This window comes from Pectinophora gossypiella, chromosome 13 (genome assembly GCF_024362695.1).
Source record: "Pectinophora gossypiella chromosome 13, ilPecGoss1.1, whole genome shotgun sequence".
Lineage (NCBI taxonomy): Eukaryota > Metazoa > Arthropoda > Insecta > Lepidoptera > Gelechiidae > Pectinophora > Pectinophora gossypiella.
The window spans coordinates 1,573,277-1,588,133 of NC_065416.1; the positions used below are offsets into that span (position 1 = coordinate 1,573,277).

Below are 14,857 nucleotides of genomic sequence, written 5' to 3' on the forward strand. Positions count from 1 at the left end.
GGGGGTCGACGCTGCTTTTTATACCGGCAATACGATACCAGCGCGCGCGATCAACCCATTTTAGGCGGATGCCAGGCACAGAGCCGCTACACTTTCAGCCGAGCTTACCTTTCACTTGGGCGGCAACGGTGGCCGCCGCCGCTGCGCTCGCGCGCCCCCGATGCAACATGCACCCCACATAACCTCAAACTTCACTGTACAACCTCATTTCCTCTCCTGCAGTGTGTCTGGAGCGGGCTGGAGTGTGTTTACAAAATAAAACATGGCGGAACCCAGATCTAATCGAAAACAAACTGTTAATCTGTTCGTCTTAAAGTGGTAACTATTATTTTGTGCTGTTAAATGTTAATGTTTTGGTTGGTGCGAATGATGCGAGATGGGTTTGAGCCACGATTCCGAACCTAGATGTACAATATCAATAAAAAAGTTAGTTGGAATTTGTATGTGGTTGACAAGATCTTGTTACAATTCATTATTATTATTTTGTGCAACTCTATTTATTTACTTTTTTCAGTCAATCACGAGATTCCATATTTATAAATGTGACATTTATGGATAATAATTATTTATATTATTAAAAGACCGCAATGTCGACAGGACGACATGGCCGATACAGTGAAGTGGAAGAGAAATACGAAGAAGGCAGACCCCACCATCAGATGGGAATAATAAATGCCAAGGAGAGAGAGAGACATTTATGGATATTAATGATATTTTGATCATTAAGTTTTTACAATATTAGTATACATAAACCTTCTATTGTGATATCACAACTATGTATAATATAAATTATTAGCTTACACAACGTAGACTATATTTTACTGCTACTGAGGTGAACAGAGACAAAAATTGCAAGAAACCTTGCAATAAGTTTTGGTTTTTCAACCTGAAGCAAATAATGACATTGAGAGGTAACAAATATTTCGGGACCCTGACAACGACCCCGTTGGCGTGGTCGCTGTTCTCCAGCGTTTCTCTCCAACATAAATATCTTGGACGATGACGCCTTGAGCCGAGGTTGGGACCCAACTGGGCACCGCCAGTCCTGTTACTTTAAATTTTGTACCGGGTGAGAACCCATAGCGCTCCCCGTTTGTCCAGCCAATTATTTAATGTCATCTGCAAATCTACAATCATCATTAATTTAAGAGCCACGCTCTTGTCGGTGTAGCATTCTCCATTCTCGTCTATCAAAGGCCAATTCTTTCACTTCCTTATAAGACACGACGTTCACCTTCTCTAGAAGTAGTCGTTTATCTTCTCTGGTTCTTTATCTATAGAAGGGAAGCTACAGGGAAAGAGAGGAAGGGGAAGACCAAGAAGAGCTTACACGGAACTGATTAAATCTACATTAAATTATGGTATAAAAAAGACAACGTAGATATCCTTATACAGTGTGAGCTGTGAAGTAGATGACAACCTTAGCGACCTATCAGGATGATTGATGATGATGATGTGATCCAGCCGATATCGGCTACGGCGACCGCTTCAACTCCGACGTTCATGTGCTCGCATGTGGCTTATAGACAATCTTATGGGATCCACGCACATAGCGGGCATGCGATTTAAATATGTACAATTGGTCGCCGCAGGCGGTCGGGCTTTCAATTCATCGCACTTGGCGTCAAGCTCTAAGCGCCGTTGATGTTCAAAGTCATGAACTTTGGTGTGAACTAAAGCTCAGGATTATTATTGAGCCGCCAAAAAAAATGGCCTGAAATGGCTCATGTAACGACTACGCACTTACATTAGTAAGTAAGTAGTAACTGATCCGCTCCGATCAACTAGAATACTTTTTTGTGAGTTATTTGTTTTAGTAGACATCTACTACTAGGTTGCTTACGATTCAAATCGAGCCTTTTAACGGCAAACTTTTTTTGTGAGTTATTTTTTTACTCAGTCACTTTCTCTCGCTCTGTGTAACAAGCACCTACGCATTGCCAATAAATCTATTCATCTCAAGTTGGGCATTTAATTGGAAGACCAGGCCTCAACAGCAACTTTATACATCATCATCATCATCACCAGCCCATTAACGTCCCCACTGCTGGGGCACGGGCCTTCCCTATGGATGGATAGGGAGATCGGGCCTTAAACCACCACGCGGGCCCAGTGCGGATTGGTGGTTATTAACGACTGCTAATGCAGCCGGGACCAACGGCTTAACGTGCCTTCCGAAGCACGGGGGAGCTCGTGATGAAAACTTTTTTTTTGTGGTCACCCATCCTATGACCGGCCTTTACGAAAGTTGCTTAACCTCAACAATCGCAGACCGAGCGCGTTTACCGCTGCGCCACCGAGCTCCTCAACTTTATACATAGTACTTAATGGATATTTACGTTGGCAAAGTTCAACAAACTCACCTCTACTAAAACTACAGTATTTACCTAAGTGTTCAAATAAATGAATCAGGAATTAGCAAACAGCTCGTAAACGTATGAGTGAATTGCATAATTTTTCACACATATCCACCAGCTATTTATTACTAGATCAAACCGAATGGTAATTTAATTAAGCTGAAATATTCTTGAATGTCATAACACGATACGTGCGGGAGAAATTATGATTTTATGATCGTAATAAATTAGTAATCGTAATATTTTGTAGGTGTGTTTTGCTGTAATGTCTGCAAAATATCGTTTCTAACAAAACTGCATGCAACTGGTTTGGCTGTCTTTTATGCGACTGCGGCGAAGTAAAAAGAAGAGTTTCTGATTGTTGACGTCCCCAACGTGTCCACACACAACCTGCGGCCGCGCAGCCACCCGCTGCTGGCCATGCCGGCGGCACTGTGGCGCGCACACACTCGTCACTCCTCCGTGCCGTGCACACGCTTAATGCACGATCCTTGCATCAGCACCAGAGTGTGATCTGTTTGTGAGTGAGTGGACGTATGTGTGTCGCGAGTGTCTGAGGTTCTGCGAGATGATGAATGATGTGTGAAAATTAAATATGCTTTTCTATTGTTTACACTTAAGTTTCATATGTCTAATTATACATATACATAACATATACATAAATAGCCTATATACGTCCCACTGCTGGGCACAGGCCTCCTCTCAATCAACCGGAGAGGGTATGGAGCATACTCCACCACGCTGCTCCACTGCGGGTTGGTGGAGGTGTTTTTACGGCTAATAGCCGGGACCAACGGCTTAACGTGCCCTCCGAAGCACGGAATCAACTTACTTTTAATAATATGTCTAATTATATTATTGTTTATATTGAAAGTTTCACGGTGCATTGGCGCTTCTGTAGTGTAAAGTCGTGAAATGTAAAGAATACAATATAACTTTCGTTTCATTACTTTTTTCACGTAATCACGTATTCATCTTATTACCGTGAAGCTGTATTACTGCTCGTTGTTTCAGATTGATTTATATTTTGCAACTCACTCGCTTATTACTGTAATGCTGTGGTTAAAATAATTATAATTTAGATATATTTTTAGACAAGTATATTATTCTTAACTTTCTTAAACCATTGTATGTAACTAGTTTGTACACTAGCGTATGCGTATTGGGGTCCTGAAGGATCATTATTTAGTAGGTAATACAAAGGTATATAAGTAGGTACACAAATTTTACACTTTTTTTTATTTTACATACATAGCGGTCACACACATAACTTTAGCGCATTTAAGTTTTGTTATTGTTTTCTTTTAATTTCGGTTCAATAGTTAACCCAATCTATAATATCCTGTTATTGGCTAAGACATTATGTAATTTAGATACTTAAACTTTACCTGTGAAACTGCTGTTGGATATCTTATGAATAAAATAATAATAATAATAAATGAGGAGGAATGAGGAGCTCGGTGGCGCAGCGGTAAACGCGCTCGGTCTGCGATTGTTGAAGTTAAGCAACTTTCGCAAAGGCCGGTCATAGGATGGGCTCCTCCGTGCTTCGGAAGGCACATTAAGCCGTTGTTCCCGGCTGCATTAGCAGTCGTTAATAACCACCAATCCGCACTGGGCCCGCGTGATGGTTTAAGGCCCGATCTCCCTATTCGTATCCATCCATAGGGAAGGCCCGTGCCCCTGCAGTGGGGACGTAAATGGGCTGATGATGATGATGATGATGATGAATATTAAATAAGTAAATAAATAGTTGCTCATTGGCTAAGGCCCCCTGACATGACTGTGGTGGAAACTGTCCCTCAGTCGGTTTAAACGACATGCTCGGTAAGATTAGCCTTAAGCGTTGTACCGGGTGAGAGCCTTCAGCGCTCCCCATTTGTCCGGCCAAGTAGTTAATGCCATCTGCGGCAAATCTACAATAAGTCACGTCAAAAAATAAAAGGTAAGATTAGCACCTGAAAATGTTCTGTTTTGTATTCTCTCTCAGTCCAGCACAGAAGTGCGTCATACTATGCCTTAGAAAAGATAACAAATGGGTTACATCATTAACATAATGCCTTCGGGATGAATCACGGTCTATTTCCCAGGGTCTATTTATACAGATATATTTCGAGTGTGCTCCAGCGCAAATAAATCTACGGCAATCTTGATTGACGCCTATATACGTCCCACTGCTGGGCACAGGCCTCCCCTCAATCAACCTGGGGGGGGGGGGGTGTATGGAGCATACTCCACCACGCTGCTCCACTGCGGGTTGGTGGAGGTGTTTTTTACGGCTAATAGCCGGGACCAACGGCTTAACGTGCCCTCCGAAGCACGGAATCATCTTACTTTTACGGACAATCAGGTGATTCAAGCCTGAAAAGTCCTTACCAAACAAAGGACAGTCTCACAAAGTGATTTCGACAATGTCCCCATCGGGAATCGAACCCGGACCTCCAGATCGTGAGCCTTACGCTCTAACCACTAGACCACGGAGGCTGTTGATTGGTGCGTATTGGTTTTTTTTTTTCGTAAAAATACGAACTATTTAGCTGTGGGCAAGTAAAGAAATAATAATATAAATAGTTTTATGTCCTATCCAACATGGTCGGTTATTTACCTGTAAAAACCACATACTTATTTGTAAAAAAGATTGTTTTTTTTTTTATCAAATTGGGTCATGGACTGGTAACTTTGCGGTTCGAATACCAAAGCTGTTGATTAGGTAGTTTCTTAAATTAATGTATTAAATAAATTATGAAATGTTATAAAATAAATTACAAATTAACAGAAAATAAATACTCTTTTCGTTTTAATTTATTTATCTACCAATTTTAATTAAGAGAAACAGAGAACCGCGTGTCAAAAGTTACCACATGAGACACTTATTTACAGATTTAGATACACACTCAGAAATATAATAATAATAAATATATTTTTTTTTCCAATTTCGTTCTACTTGCGATCGGTCGTTCGACCATAAGCAGGTGTTTTAAGGTGTGGATATGTGGGCGTTTACAATCCTGTGATTACATGGCCCCCGTTTCTGTCCTCTTATGTTAAAATAATGTTCTTTCTCTTGAGTCTGCTGCTGTTGTTACCAACATGCAGGAATTGAGTAGCAAGTGGATTGACATGGTTCTCCAGTCTCCCTCGGTATTTGACTTTATGGTTCTTTATTTCCTCCATTATGGTTGGAATTCCCAAGTACTCGTACAGTTCTGACATTCTGGTAAACAAAGGTGCTTTGGCTATTCGTTTTAGAACACTGTTTTCGTATCTTTGCAGTATTTCCACGTTGGAGTTACTTGCAGTACCCCACAGCTCAACACCGTAGGTCCATACTGGTTTCAGAATAATAAATAAATAAAAAATAAATATAAGTTTAAAAACGTAAAAGTTGCAACCGATAACCACCGAACAATCAAGACGCTTCAAGGGACACCTCATTTGTTAAATTCTTATAAGTAACTGGTTTACAAGTTACGAAAGAACAAACGCACATACACACATACATAACGGTCAAACACATAACTTTCTATTTGCTTTTCTGCAGTTGGCTAAAAACAAAATACAATACAAAAATCTTTATAACAAACAATTATAATCAGTTAGGTTAGGTTAGTACTTGGTACAACAGGCGGTCATTGCTAAAGTACCAAACTCTTTCAGGATACTTTTAGATACTTCTCTCTTTATTTAAGAGCTGCGCTCTTGTCGGTGGAGTAATCGCCTTCATTACTCCATAGATAGGGTGTGTAGAACGGTGGTTGCCCCAATCGCCTTCCGTTCCGCAGTACACCGACCTATTTCTCAATCGGTGATGTTCTAGCTAGAGCCCTACTAGAATCCATTTCCTCGGCCTCCAACCAGTGCTGATACCGCTGCTGCCCGGCATCAGGGGTGCGCTTTTGAAGTAGCGGCGCCTACTCGATACGTCACAAGATCGTCATCTAAGTAGCATTTTTAGATACTTATAGGAAATTAATTTAATAAAAACGTGACGGGATAGACAACGCAAAATAAAAGTTATAAGTATATAGGTATACCTTCATAAACTATACATAGAAGATATTTGGTACTTAATGATTATAATAAATTATACAATAACGCAGTATATACATACATAAATTAATATATTAAGGAAAAGGGGTAAACATGACAGTACTATACCTGTTTTTTTAAAGAAGAAGAAAAGAGAAGATGAAGACGTTATAAAGAAGAGGAGAGAGAGTTGGGAAAATGCTGCTTGACTTGCCCTTTAAAATAAATTAATACATTTCTTTCAAAAGTTACCTGTAGATTTACCGCAAATTATCTTCTACTCTATCTGTTGGAGGGTGCGTCTGAGCATTTTTGCTGACGCAAGATCAGACCGTGCCAAGAATGTACGATTGTTGAGTTTACCGCAACATTCTGTTTATTTTCGCGTCGCCAAACACATTGTTTTGTTAGCAGTTGAGTGATGATTTTATCACTAAGTGGATAGTGCCATATATTACCAGCAATGAGACTCCTTAGTAAACGTACTACATTGGTACAAACCATTAAACTGTCATGTCTTTTGTCTTTGTTTTTGTCTTTTGTCTTTTTTTTAGTAGTGTTTGTTTTGTTTTATTTTCTTTTTTTTTGTCTTTTTTGTTTTTTTTTTTGTTTTTTTTTTATTTGTTTTTTGTTTTTAGAGTTTTTGGATGTGTGATCGTTATATGAGCCATGTCAGGGGCCTTTTGCGGCTCAAAGGCTCAAGGGTTGACGAGGCTGATAATCCACCTCACAAGCCACACGATAAGAAGAAGAGACGACGGGAAATTAGAAGGTTAAACAAATGAAAATCTTTTTTTGTATATCGCCACAGTGTTCATTTTCACACAAATTCCATAGTAATTTGGTGTTTTGACGTTTAGTAAAAAGTAACAGATTTGACTAGTTGGAAATTAGCGTATTATACCTATATCATTCAATAGATCAAGATTAATTGCGTTGACATGTTGTCTTCACGCATGTCATGCACTAAAGACAAATTGATTAATATCGCACTTTAAATAAACAAACATTAATTTAAATGATTAATTTGCTAATACTGACAATCATGGCAATGAAATAATTTTAAATTTACTCAACCTCGATCCCAGGACTATCCAAACTGTAAATACTAAATATTCCTCTTGAAAATGATGGTCTATCTATATTGTCTTATGACCCAAAGGCATGTTTGCGAGTGCGGGTGTGGATGATTTCTACACCATCATGCGTAAAAAGAGTGCCTCGATAGTGCACAGGTTGCGGGGGAGCTCCAACGGGATCCTGAATATGATAGCGGACAGGATGGATGCGGCAGTTTTCAGGCGGTTCACCGACTTACATATACGTGTGTAAGCCGGTGGACTGCTTGTGGGCTGGCTGCCGTTTCTGTTTAGGGTTCCGCATTTTATATTTTTAATTAGGTATTTTTATTTTATTTTTATTTAATTAATTAATTTTTCTGTCAAACTATAGACTTCTTTGTCTGATAATAAATAATTTTTATTTTTTTTATTTTTATTATTATTTATTTTATTAAAGTCCTTTTAAAATACCATTATTATACTACTTATTATCTTTGGTTAGGACACTGCAGGCTGATCGCCCGATTGTCCGAAAGTAAGATGATCCGTGCTTCAAAGAGCACGTTAAGCAGTTGGTCCCAGGTATTCATTATCGAGCAAGCCTTCAGCGCTCTCCATTTGTCCGGCTAAGTAGTAAATGCCATCTGCGGCAAATCTACAATAAGTCACGTCATAATAAAAAATAAAAAAGGTATTCATAATCCCGAACATTATCCCGTTTTTCACAGTGTCCGCTTATCTAAACCGAAGATTTGACAGGTCCGGTTTTTTACAGAAGCGACTGCCTGTCTTACCTTCCAACCAGCGAAGGGAAGACCAGCCCAATACAGGTTAGGTCACATGCCTCCGAAAATGCATTACTCGGGAATGTGGGTTTCCTCACGATGTTTTCTTTCATCGCTGAGCACGTGATAATCATTTATGATCCAAACATGAATTCGAAAAAAAATTCGTCAATCATTGGTTTAGGCCGGCCCCAGGTATTTATTACATAAATAAAAAATAATTTAAAACATCCGACTGCACAGTAAAAAGCGGAAAACAAGCCTCACAAGAATATTGTTTAATGGAATGGTAATTTAAGAGCCACACTCTAGTCGGTGTAGCATTCTCCATGCTACTTTCTAGGGAAAAATAGAGCAGTGGTTTCCCTCTTGCCTTCTGCCCCGTAGTACTCTGTCTGACGCGAGTAGGATGGCGCCCAGAGTAGTCTATTTCAAAGCCATACTAGTACTCCTGTCGTCCGCCTCTGAACAGTACAGACAGTTACTGCTGGTGTACAATGTCTCTCTCTATTTAAGAGCTGCGCTCTTGTCGGTGGAGTAACCGCCATTCCTCTCTTCTTCCCGCCAAAACCTTCACCTCCCGATACGACACGACCTGCACCTTCTCTTTTATTTGTTTCATAAATGTTATCCTAGGTCTACCCCTTCCTCTCTTCCCTTCAATTTTTCCTTCTATAATGTTTGTTATAAATGAATCGTGTCGTATCAGGTGGCCAATCATATTTCCTCTCCGGTTCTCTATAGTCTTCAATATGATTCTCTTTTCCTCAACTCTTTCCAGCACTTTTTCATTTGACACCATTTCAGTCCAGCTTATACCCTCCATCCTTCGCCAACACCACATCTCAAACGCTTCCAACCTCTCTCTGTCTCTCTGTGTCATAGTCCACGTTTCACTTCCATAGAGTGCAATGCTCCAAATATATGATTTAATAAACCGTTTCCTTATTTTTAATGATATGTTTTTGGTTTTCAAAATGTATTTTTTCCTGTTAAATGCTTGTTTGGCTATTGCAATTCTGGCTATTATGTCTTGTGTGCATCTAGAGTCACTATTTACTATACTTCCAAGATATTTGAAACTATCAACTCTTTCTAATATGTTGTCATTCAGTTTAACAGGTCTATAGTTTTTTGATTTTAACCCCCCCTTCCGAGCTTTCCTTGATTTCTTTAATGGCGCACTCTATGAATATGTTGAATATCAACGGTGAAAGGGGACAACCCTGTCTAACTCCTTGTCGTATTCTTGCTATTCCCTTTTCTTCTCCAATCTCAATCACTGTTTCTTGTTCTCTATATAATTCCATTATTATTTTCCGGTCTCTGTAATCCACTCCAATGTCCATAAGTGCTTTCATCATCAATTTCCAGTCCACCTTGTCGAACGCTTTCTCTAAATCTATGAATGCTATATGTGTGTCTAACCCTAAATCCATTCTTCTATCAATTATCATCCGCAACGCTAGTATACCCTCTCTTGTACCTTTTTGCTGTCTGAACCCATATTGGTCGTCTCCTACCACTTCTTCTGCTTTAGGTCTTAGTCTATTCTGTATTATCTTCAAAAGTATCTTGGCGGCCTGAGAAATAAGACTCAGTGTTCTGTGCTCCTCACATTTGAGGGTGTTCTGTTTTTTAGGTAATGTTACCGTTTTGCTCACTTTAAAGTCTTTTGGCACCTTCCCTTCTTTATACATAAGTTGTGTAATTTCGAACAATTCGTCAAGTATTGGTGGGCATACGACGTATTTTATGAGCTCAATATAGATACCATCTACTCCTGCTGCTTTTCCGTTCTGTATACTTTTTATAGCTTCGTCAAATTCCTTTCTTAATATCGTTGGTCCTAACTTATCTGTGTGGTGTACAATGTAGGTAACATTAAATCAAATCTTTTTAATTCATCTGTTCCTTACCATCTGGAGAACATCTGTAACACATTTTTACATCAAGTAATAAATACCTACACATATTGTCCTAATTATGAGCAATTAAATTAATAAAATATTTTTTTATAACGTCGTCGTCATAAACAATATAAATTACGTTTGACAAATTACGTACAATAATTATGACAAATGTAATATATCATAATAAATGTAATATATCATAATAACAATAGATTATAAATTAAAAACGCTGTTCGCCGTTAAATTTAATATAACCTGTGTTCTGTACGATCTTCTAGCTATACTTTAGATAAAAGCACCTATGTTACTGGCATAAAAGTATTTAATCATTTGCCAAATTGTATTAAATCAAATTACAATTTTTACAAATAAGTAATAATATTTATTCAGTAAAAAAAGGTATTTTTTTACATAATCAGCATTACATTTTTAGTGATAAATGGCTAGTGAGAAGTGTTTTTATGGCTTACATGTGAGTACTTCGGCTTAACGTAGTGATGTGCCGGAGATTTATTGTTAAATTTAAATTACCTACAAAATCTATTATACATAAACTGCCTATATACGTCCCACTGCTGGGCACAGGCCTCCCCTTAATCAACCAGAGGGGGTATGGAGCATACTCCACCACGCTGCTCCACTGCGGGTGGGTTGGTGGAGGTGTTTTTACGGCTAATAGCCGGGACCAACGGCTTAACGTGCCCTCCGAAGCACGGAATCATCTTACTTTTTCGGACAATCAGGTGATTCAAGCCTGAAAAGTCCTTACCAAACAAAGGACAGTCTCACAAAGTGATTTCGACAATGTCCCCATCGAGAATCGAACCCGGACCTCCAGATCGTGAGCCTAACGCTCTAACCGCTAGACCACGGAGGCTGTTACCGTTAACGCAGTGATGTGTCGGAGATTTATTGTTAAGTTTAAATTACCTACAAAATCTATTGTACCCCCTAATATTGTACGTCCGTAAAGGGCAAACTGTTGATACCTTCTAAAATACCCATTGTACACAGTTAGACAATAAACAATTATCTTATCTTATCGAGTGTTTGACTCGCGCACCGAGGGTTCCACACAAATTGCCATCAGGGGTGTTAAAAATGCCACAGAAAGAAATATTGCAATTTGACATTTGCGCAGATAAATAGTACTTTCTTAGATGAATTGCTTCGATATGGCCATTTTAACCCCCTGGTCATTATCAGACCCTGAATACCAACCACCAACAATCACCTAGGACCAGATTGCTCATTAAGACAAATCAAACAAGTCCAAACACGGGGGTCATGCGTCATTTTAATGTCGAGTTCCTATCCTATAACCACCAGATAATTGGGATTTTTACACAAATATTACTGTAACATTTATTTTATAACATTAGGATGTGTGTACTGTTTATATACTTACCTATTTAATTGAAATTTTTATAATTTATTCATTCTTTCTTTAATTTATTCATTTTTCAACATATAACATAGGTGCATTTTTTAATGTCGAGTTCCTATCCTATAACCACCAGGTAATTGGGATTTTTACACAAATATTACTGTAACATTTATTTTATAACATTAGGATGTGTGTACTGTTTATATACTTACCTATTTAATTGAAATTTTTATAATTTATTCATTCTTTCTTTAATTTATTCATTTTTCAACATATAACATAGGTGCATTTTTTAATGTCGAGTTCCTATCCTATAACCACCAGATAATTGGGATTTTTACACAAATATTACTGTAACATTTATTTTATAACATTAGGATGTGTGTACTGTTTATATACTTACCTATTTAATTGAAATTTTTATAATTTATTCATTCTTTCTTTAATTTATTCATTTTTCAACATATAACATAGGTGCATTTTTTAATATCGAGTTCCTATCCTATAACCACCAGGTAATTGGGATTTTTACACAAATATTACCGTAACATTTATTCTATAACATTAGGATGTGTGTACTGTTTATATACTTACCTATTTAATTGAATTTTTTATAATTTATTCATTCTTTCTTTAATTTATTATTTTTTTTTCTATATATTATATATATATATATATATATATATATATATATATATATATATATATATATATATATATATATATATATATATATATATATATATATATATAAAGAAAAAAAAAGGAAAATAAAAAAGGATAATAAATAAATAAATTATTTATTAATTATGGTCTAACAGAAAGCTCGTTGACGCGTGGGCTCAGTTCATCTTGTGATGGATGTATCCCCAATTGGGATATAGCTGTGAGGTTATGTTATAGTCAATAAAATTAAAAATTAAGGAGTCGACGACAGGCACCAGCGACTCAAACCTATTAATTTTACTAAACTATGACCTCAAACGCCTGAGGATAAATACCCAAATGAATACAGTATAACATATCTCATCCCCCTAGCATTATCCCGTTTTTCACAGGGTCCCCTTACCTAACCTGAAGATTTGACAGGTCCGGTTTTTTACAGAAGCGACTGCCTGTCTGACCTTCCAAACCGCGAAGGGAAAACCAGCCCAATACAGGTTAGGTCACATACGTCCGAAAATGCATTTTTCGGGAATGTGGGTTTCCTCATGATGTTTTCCTTCACCGCTGAGCACGTGATTATCATTTATGATCCAAACATGAATTCGAAAACAATTTCGACAATCCTTGGTTTAGGCCTGTGCTGGATTCGAACCTGCGACCTCAAAGTGAAAGGCAAGCGTTCTACCAACTGGGCTACGACAGCTACAGTATAACATATCTAATTACCCAAATAAAAAAGGCAGAGATTACGCAAACACGTGCTGTCGTATTGTGAGGCGAAAAGCAAAAGGAATGCCGACCCACATTGGTGGGACGATGTAAATATAAACCAGCTGAAATAGCGCCTGGGACAGACGGATTTAGCACCAGTTGGTATTGTCGCTGCTTCAATCCACCGTCGTATTGTATCACTGGACCGCCGCGAGGAATTTTTAGGGTTCCGTATTGAAACAAAAAATAGGAGCCTTTTTCCTAATCCTACACTGGCCGTCTATCTGTGGCCTTGTGTCTGCCTGTAAAGAAGAGCTCATTATGTATCACAATCCATCGCTATTTGGCAATTTTTAGGGTCCTTATGGAACCCTATTCCCGTCTTATTATTGCAATAGGTACGGTCACGAGTATTAATATGTTCACACTCTGGTACTATGTCACATTAACTTTTTTGACAAATTGAACTGTAAGTCTCACTAAATGTCAAATATGTTAGTGCGACAGAGTCCTAAAGTGGGTACATTATATTGCTCATGACTGTACAGTACCGAAGCTGCCTAAAAAGTGCATGCATATGTAGTAAAATACGAAAGAACAGTAATCACACTTATTTATTCTGGTATCAAGAAAATAACACTTGGTAAACACGTCCGATGTCGACAAGGTCCCCAACGCAAGAGAGCGTGTATCAATCCGTCCGATTTGACAACCCCATTCTTGTGTTGCCATCTATAGAAAAATGTTTTATAACTGTCAACGAACTATTCAGCCTAACACATACTAGTTCCTTGTTCCTAGAAACATTAGTACACATACATAATAATGAGGGGGGGGGGAGAGAGAGGGGGAGTGGGCATAGCCACAATTAATCAGAAACACAACCCAGACACTCGATACAAAAGAGCAAGACAGTCAAACCGTCCGCGCTCCTTCTTATTTAGCACACCCCGGATACTTCACTTTCTTTTTTATTCTAATCTTAAGTATTTACGTATACATCTTTGCGATAATATTTGTCTATGTACACTCTAATTCTATTAAAATAATTTGGTATATATTATAATGTATATTTTTGAATTTGAATATACACACCATTAACACATGTTTATGGAATACGATATTCGTGCGTCACCTAACAGGGTCCACATAAGACCACGCCGCGACTTTTGCTGAGTGAGGCCCTTTTATCTCATGACGTCCACCACTACCTTATGGTAATTTCGACAAACATCCGTCTTGCTTTTTTGTCTTGTTTTTTTTTATTGTTTTAGTGGAAATTTGATTATGATGTTGTTGACTTTTTTTGTGTGTGGCGTCCTTTTATAATAAACTTTTTCTATTCTATTCTATTAAGACTTAAGTAAGATCAGGGGTGAAGTAAACCTAGCTCAGCCGCAGTCGGTCAGTCAGTCGGGAGCGGAGAGTTGCCGTTCTATACGTAGTATTATTTCTTATTCTGTGACTAAAGTAGGACCCAGAGTGAGGTCGGTCCTGATACGAATTGGTGCGGGACGAAGAATTGCCGTTCTGGGGGGTTAAAATGGCCACATCGAAGCAATTTACCTAAGAAAGCAATATTGAAATTTGACATTTGCGCATATAAAGAATTGCTTCGATGTGGCCATTTTAACCCCCCTGTACAGTCATGGGCAATATAATGTACCCACTTTAGGACTCTGTCGCACTAACATATTTGACATTTAGTGGGACTTACAGTTCAATTTGTCAAAAAAATAAATAATGTGAAATGGTATCTCAAAAGTCAACCCACAACCTGATTTGAAATGAAGTACTTACTATACTTTTAGGATAACATATCTGAGGGTATGAACTTGTATGTTTGTATGAATGTAAGTTCCCGGTTCTAAATCTGCGCTCACATTTAATCACAACATCAATGACAGATATTAGGGTTCCGTATTAAGGGTGGTATCAATAAACTCAC

General features: G+C 38.1%; 1 protein-coding gene across 2 annotated transcripts in view; it reads left to right on the plus strand.

The window, feature by feature from the left end:
* Window positions 1-14,857, plus strand: part of LOC126371730 (multiple inositol polyphosphate phosphatase 1-like) — a 102,487-nt gene that overhangs the window by 34,116 nt on the left and 53,514 nt on the right. The gene's annotated exons all lie outside the window — the stretch shown is intronic.